Genomic DNA, 7,244 nt, shown 5'->3' on the forward strand with positions numbered 1-7,244 from the left:
TATCCTCGCTTTTATGCCTAGCTAGGGGCGTTAAACGATAGCGCTAGTTGGGAGGCAACCCAATTTTCTTTGTGTTTTTTTGTTTTTGCTTCTGTTTAGTAATAAATTTATCATCCACCTTCTGTTTAGATGTGTTTTTATGTTTTAATTAGTGTTTGTGCCAAGTTAAACCTATAGGATCTTCTTGGATGACAAATATTTGATCCTGCTGAAAATTCCAGAAACTTTCTGTTCACGAAAACAATTGTTTAAAATCACCAAAACGTGATAAAATACTGATTCCAATTGCAGTAGGTCAATAAACAAATTATCTACGTCGTCCTATTTTGGTAGAATTTTTTGAGTTCCATAAGTTTGCGTTAGTTACAGATTACTACAGACTGTTCTGTTTTTGACAGATTCTGTTTTTCGTGTGTTGTTTGCTTATTTTGATGAATCTATGGCTAGTAAAATAGTTTATAAACCATAGAGAAGTTGGAATACAGTAGGTTTAACACCAATATAAATAAATAATGAGTTCATTACAGTACCTTGAAGTCGTGTTTTGTTTTCTTTCGCTAACGGAGCTTACGAGATTTCTGTTGAGTTTTGTGTTGTGAAGTTTTCAAGTTTTGGGTAAAGATTTGATGGATTATGGAACAAGGAGTGGCAAGAGCCTAAGCTTGGGGATGCCCATGGCACCCAAGATATTCAAGAATAACCAAAAGCCTAAGCTTGGGGATGCCCCGGAAGGCATCCCCTCTTTTGTCTTCGTCTATCGGTAACTTTACTTGGAGCTATATTTTTATTCACCACATGATATGTGTTTTGCTTGGAGCGTCTTGTATGATATTAGTCTTTGCTTTTTAGTTTACCACAATCATCCTTGCTGTACACACCTTTTGGGAGAAACCCACATGATTGAAATTTATTAGAATACTCTATATGCTTCACTTATATCTTTTGAGCTAGATAATTTTGCTCTAGTGCTTCACTTATACTTTTTAGAGCACGGCGGTGGCTTAATTTCGAAGAAATTGTTGATCTCTCATGCTTCACTTATATTATTTTGAGAGTCTTTTAGAAAAGCATGGTATTTGCTATGGTTAAAAAATTGGTCCTAGAACGATGGGCATCCAAGTTGGGTATAATAAAAACTATCATAGGAAGTGAATTGGATGCTATGATCAATTTGATACTTGATAATTGTTTTGAGATATGAAGGTAGTAATATTAGAGTCATGCTAGTTGGGTAATTGTGAATTTAAAGAATGCTTGTGTTGAAGTTGGCAAGTCCCGTAGCATGCACCTATGGTAAAAGTTGTGTAACAAATTTAAAACATGAGGTGTTCTTAGATTGTGCATCCTTATGAGTGGCGGTCGGGGACGAGCGATGGTCTTTTCCTACCAATCTATCCCCCTAGGAGCATGCGCGTAGTGCTTAGGTTTTTGATGACTTGTAGATTTTTGCAATAAGTATATGAGTTCTTTATGACTAATGTTGAGTCCATGGATTATACGCACTCTTACCCTTCCACCATTGCTAGCCTCTTCGGTACCGTGCATTGCCCTTTCTCACCTTGAGAGTTGGTGAAAACTTCGCCGGTGCATCCAAACCCCGTGATATGATACGCTCAATCACACATAAACCTCCTTATATCTTCCTCAAAACAGCCACCATACCTACCTATTATGACATTTCCATAGCCATTCCGAGATATATTGCCATGCAACTTTCCACCGTTCCGTTCATCATCATGACACGTATCATCATTGTCATATTGCCTTGCATGATCATGTAGTTGACATCGTATTTGTGGCAAAGCCACCATGCATAATTTTTCATACATGTCACTCTTGATTCATCGCCCATCCCGGTACACCGCCGGAGGCATTCATATAGAGTCATATCTTGTTCTAGTTTTTGAGTTGTAATCCATGAGTTGTAAATAAATAGAAGTGTGATGATCATCATTATTAGAGCATTGTCCCCAAATAAATAAATAAATAAATAAATAAATAAATAAATAAGAGAAAGGCCAAATAAAAAAAGGCCAAACAAAATATATATATATAAAGGGGGCAATGTTACTATCCTTTTCCACACTTGTGCTTCAAAGTAGCACCATGTTCTTCATATAGAGAGTCTCATATGTTATTACTTTCATATACTAGTGGGAATTTTTCATTATAGAACTTGGCTTGTATATTCCTACGATGGGCCTCCTCAAAATGCCCTAGGTCTTCGTGAGCAAGCAAGTTGGATGCACACACACTTAGTTTCTTTTGTTGAGCTTTCATACGTTTATAGCTCTAAGTGCATCCGTTGCATGGCAATCCCTACTCCTCATGTTGACATCAATTGATGGGCATCTCCATAGCCCGTTGATTATCCTCGTCAATATGAGACTTTCTCCTTTTTTTGTCTTCTCCACACAATCCCCATCATCATAATCTATTCCACCCATAGTGCTATGTCCATGGCTCATGCTCATGTATTGCGTGAAAGTTGAAAGAGTATGAAACAATTGCTTGGCTTGTCATCGGGGGTGTGCAAGATGGGAGCATTTTGTGTGACAAAAATGAAGCATGACCTAACTATATGATTTTGTAGGGATGAACTTTCTTTAGCCATGTTATTTTGAGAAGACATGATTGCTTTGTTAGTATGCTCGAAGTATTACTATTTCTTATGTCAATATGAACTTTTATTTTAAATCATTTGGATCTGAACATTCATGCCACAATAAAGAAAATTACATTGAGAATTATGCTAGGTAGCATTCCACATCAAAAATTCTGTTTTTATCATTTACCTACTCGAGGACGAGCAGGAATTAATCTTGGGGATGCTTGATACGTCTCCAACATATCTACAATTTTTGATTGTTCCATGCTATTATATTACCCGTTTTGGATGTTTATGGGCTTTACTTTACACTTTTATATCATTTTTGGGACTAACCTACTAACCGGAGGCCCAGCCCGTATTGCTGTTTTTTTGCCTATTTCAGTGTTTCGAAGAAAGGAATATCAAACAGAGTCCAAACAGAATGAAACCTTCGGGAGCGTGATTTTTGGAACGAACGTGATCCAGAGGACTTGGAGTGCAAGCCAAGAAACAATCGAGGCGGCCACGAGGGTGAGGGCGCCCCCCCCCTACTGGGCGTGCCCCCCTGTCTCGTGGGCCCCTCGAGCGCCCACCGACCTACTTCTTCCTCCTATATATACCCATGTACCCCGAAAACATCAGAAGCGACCACGAAAAACTATTTCCACCGCCGTAACCATCTGTATCCGCGAGATCCCATCTTGGAGCCTTCACCGGCGCTCCGCCGGAGGGGGAATCGATCACGGAGGGCTTCTACATCAACACCATAGCCCTTCCGATGAGTTGTGAGTAGTTTACCATAGACCTTCGGGTCCATAGTTATTAGCTAGATGGCTTCTTCTCTCTCTTTGCATCTCAATACAAAGTTCTCCTCGATCTTCTTGGAGATCTATTCGATGTAACTCTTTTTGCGGTGTGTTTGTCGAGATCCGATGAATTGTGGGTTTATGATCAAGTTTACCTATGAGAAATATTTGAATCTCCTCTGAATTCTTTTATGTGTGATTAAGTTATCTTTGCAAGTCTCTTCGAATTATCAGTTTGGTTTGGCCTACTAGATTGATCTTTCTTGCAATGGGAGAAGTGCTTAGCTTTGGGTTCAATCTTGTGGTGTCCTTTCCCAGTGACAGCAGGGGCAGCAAGGCACGTATTGTATTGTTGCCATCGAGGATAAAAAGATGGGGTTTATATCATATTGCATGAGTTTATCCCTCTACATCATGTCATCTTTCTTAATGCGTTACTCTGCTCTTTATGAACTTAATACTCTAGATGCATGCTGGATAGCGGTCGATGTGTGGAGTAATAGTAGTAGATGCAGGCAGGAGTCGGTCTACTTGTCACGGACATGATGCCTATATACATGATCATGCCTAGATAATCTCATAATTATTCGCTTTTCTATCAATTGCTCGACAGTAATTTTTTCACCCACCGTAATACTTATGCTATCTTGAGAGAAGCCACTAGTGAAACCTATGGTCCCCAGGTCTATCTTTTATCATATAAGTTTGCCATCTACTTTTATTTGCATCTTTTACTTTTCCAATCTATATCACAAAAATACCAAAAATATTATCTTATCATATTATCTCTATCAGATCTCACTTTCGCAAGTGGCCATGAAGGGATTGACAACCCCTTTATTGCGTTGGTTGCGAGTTCTTGTTTGTTTGTGTAGGTGCGTGGGACTTTTGAGGAGCCTCCTACTGGATTGATACCTTGGTTCTCAAAAACTGAGGGAAATACTTACGCTACTGTGCTGCATCACCCTTTCCTCTTCAAGGAAAACCAATGCAAGCTCAAGACGTAGCAGGCGCCAATGCGAGCAAGGACGTCCGCTGCCTGATTACTTTCCCGGGCGACATGATGAAATTCGAGCCCCTCGAACCGAGCTGATATTTTTAAGACGGCATTACGATAAGCTGCCATCTTTGGATCTTTGGCATCAAAGTCTCTGTTTATTTGGGATATTGCGAGGTTTGAATCCCCGCGCACCTCTAGCCGTTGTATGCCCATGGATGCGGCCATCCGAAGACCATGCAATAGGGCCTCGTATTCGGCTGCGTTGTTGGAGTCTGTGTATAGTATTTGGAGTACATACTGGACGACATCTCCAGTGGGGGATGTTAACACGACTCCCGCTCCTAGCCCTGCCAACATTTTGGAGCCGTCAAAATACATAACCCAATTGGAATATGCGCCGTACTCTTTACGGAGTTCGACCTTTGTCCATTCGGCGACGAAGTCAACCAGTACTTGGGATTTGATGCTCGACGTGGCTTGTATGTTATGTCAAATGGAAGTAGCTCTATGGCCCATTTGGCGATCCGTCCCGTGGCGTCGCGGTTGTTTATTATGTCATTTAGTGGCACTTCAGAAGCCACCGTGATTGAACACTCCTGGAAGTAGTGTCGTAGCTTTCGGGATGCCATGAAGACGGCGTATGCTATCTTTTGATAGTGGGGGTACCGGGATTTGCATGGTGTGAGAACAGTAGATACATAGTATACTGGTTTTTGGAGCGGAAATTTGTGTCCGTCCTGTTCTCGCTTGACGGCGAGCACGGCACTCACCACCTGATGTGTTGCTGATATGTATAATAACATTGGTTCGCCGACGTTTGGCACGGCCAGGATTGGGTTGCTTGCTAGAAGGGCTTTTATTTCTTCCAGTCCAGCCGTCGCCGCATCCATCCACTCGAAGTTGTCGGTGCGCCGTAGAAGACGATAAAGTGGCAGTGCCTTTTCTCCCAATCTGGAGATAAAGCGGCTTAAAGCTGCCACGCAACCAGCAAGTTTTTGGACTTGTTTAAGGTCAGTTGGCGTAGCCAGTTGTGACAGAGCTCGGATTTTGGCTGGATTTGCCTCAATTCCTCTATTGGAAACGATGAAGCCCAGCAGTTTTCCGGCGGGGATGCCGAACACGCACTTTTCCGGATTGAGCTTGATGTCATACGCGCGGAGGTTGTTGAATGTGAGACGTAAATCGTCTATTAATGTTTCGACGTGCCTAGTTTTGATGACAACGTCGTCCACGTAAGCTTCAATTGTCTTGCCGATCTGCTTCTCGAGGCATGTTTGAATCATGCGTTGGTAGGTGGCGCCGGCATTCTTGAGCCCGAAAGGCATGGTGTTGAAGCAAAATGGCCCATATGGGGTAATGAATGCTATTGCATCTTGGTCGGACTCCTTCATTTTGATTTGATGGTATCCGGAATATGCATCGAGGAAACACAGTGAGTCGTTTCCTACGGTGGCGTCAATGATTTGATCAATGCGGGGGAGGGGGAAGGGATCCTTATGGCAAGACTTGTTGAGGTCTTTGAAATCGACACACAGGCGCCAGGATTTGTCCTTCTTTGGTACCATCACCAGGTTTGCCAGCCAGTCCGGATGTTTGATTTCTCTAATGAATCCGGCTTCGATAAGCTTGGCCAGCTCCTCCCCCATGGCTTGTCGCTTGGGTTTGAAAAAGCGCCGCAGTGTTTGCTTGACCGGTTTAAATCCCTTTAATATGTTGAGGCTATGTTCGGCCAGCTTGCGTGGGATCCCTGGCATATCTGAAGGGTGCCAGGCGACTATGTCCCAGTTTTCGCGCAGGAATTCTCATAGTGCATCGTCGACTGTTGGGTTTAGTTGTGCTCCGATGGATGTTGTCTTCTTGGGGTCCGTTGGGTGGACCTGGAATTTGACTATTTCTTCTGCTGGTTTGAAGGAGGTGGATTTGGGGCGTTTGTCGAGGATCACATCATCCCTGTCCACCGTGGACCATAGTGCGGTTAATTCTTTGGTCGCGAGGGCTTCGGATAGCGCCTCAAGGGCCAGGGATGCAGTTTTATTTTCGGCGCGGAGTGCTATGTCCGGATCACTGACGAGAGTGATTATACCGTTTGGTCCGGGCATTTTAAGCTTCATATACCCGTAATGAGGTATAGCTTGGAAGCGTGTAAAAGCGTCCCGCCCCAACAGGGCGTGGTATCCGCTGCTGAAAGGGGCCACTTGAAAGGTGATTTCTTCGGACCGATAATTCTCCGGTGTGCCGAATACCACGTCAAGTGTGATTTTTCCTGCGCATCGCATCTCTCAACTGGGAATGATTCCTCGAAAGGTGGTGCTACTTGCTTGATGCGGCTCCTGTCTATTTCCATTTTGTGGAGTGTGTCCTCATAAATGAGGTTTAGTCCGCTGCCGCCGTCCATGAGGACCTTGGTAAGTCAAAACCCGTCCACGATGGGATTGAGGACTAATGCGGCTGGCACTCGGATTGTCCTGTACTTCGGTTCGTCACCGGCATTAAATGTTATAGCCGTGTCATTCCAAGGGTTTATTGCAGCGATTTGGCAGACTTCAGCGAGGTCGCGAAGTGCCCTTTTGCACTTGTTGTTTGAAGCGAATGTCTCGAAGACCGTCAATACTTTTGTGTCGTCGTTTTCTGGAGGGTGCTGTTTAGGGGTGTCCTTGATAAGGATGTCCTTGCCGCTCTTGGCTACCTGCCGGAGTATCCAACATGCTCTAAGGTTCTGGGTTGCCACGGTATCAGGTGTCGTGTGTATTTTGCATGGCCATCAAGCCATCCCTCCAGAATGGTGCAGTGCCGCGTAATGGGTTTATGCTTCTTGACTGTTGGACTAGGCGTGCCACGGGGGTGCGCC

The sequence above is a fragment of the Triticum aestivum genome, chromosome 5D, assembly GCF_018294505.1.
Source record: "Triticum aestivum cultivar Chinese Spring chromosome 5D, IWGSC CS RefSeq v2.1, whole genome shotgun sequence".
Taxonomy (NCBI): Eukaryota; Viridiplantae; Streptophyta; class Magnoliopsida; order Poales; family Poaceae; genus Triticum; species Triticum aestivum.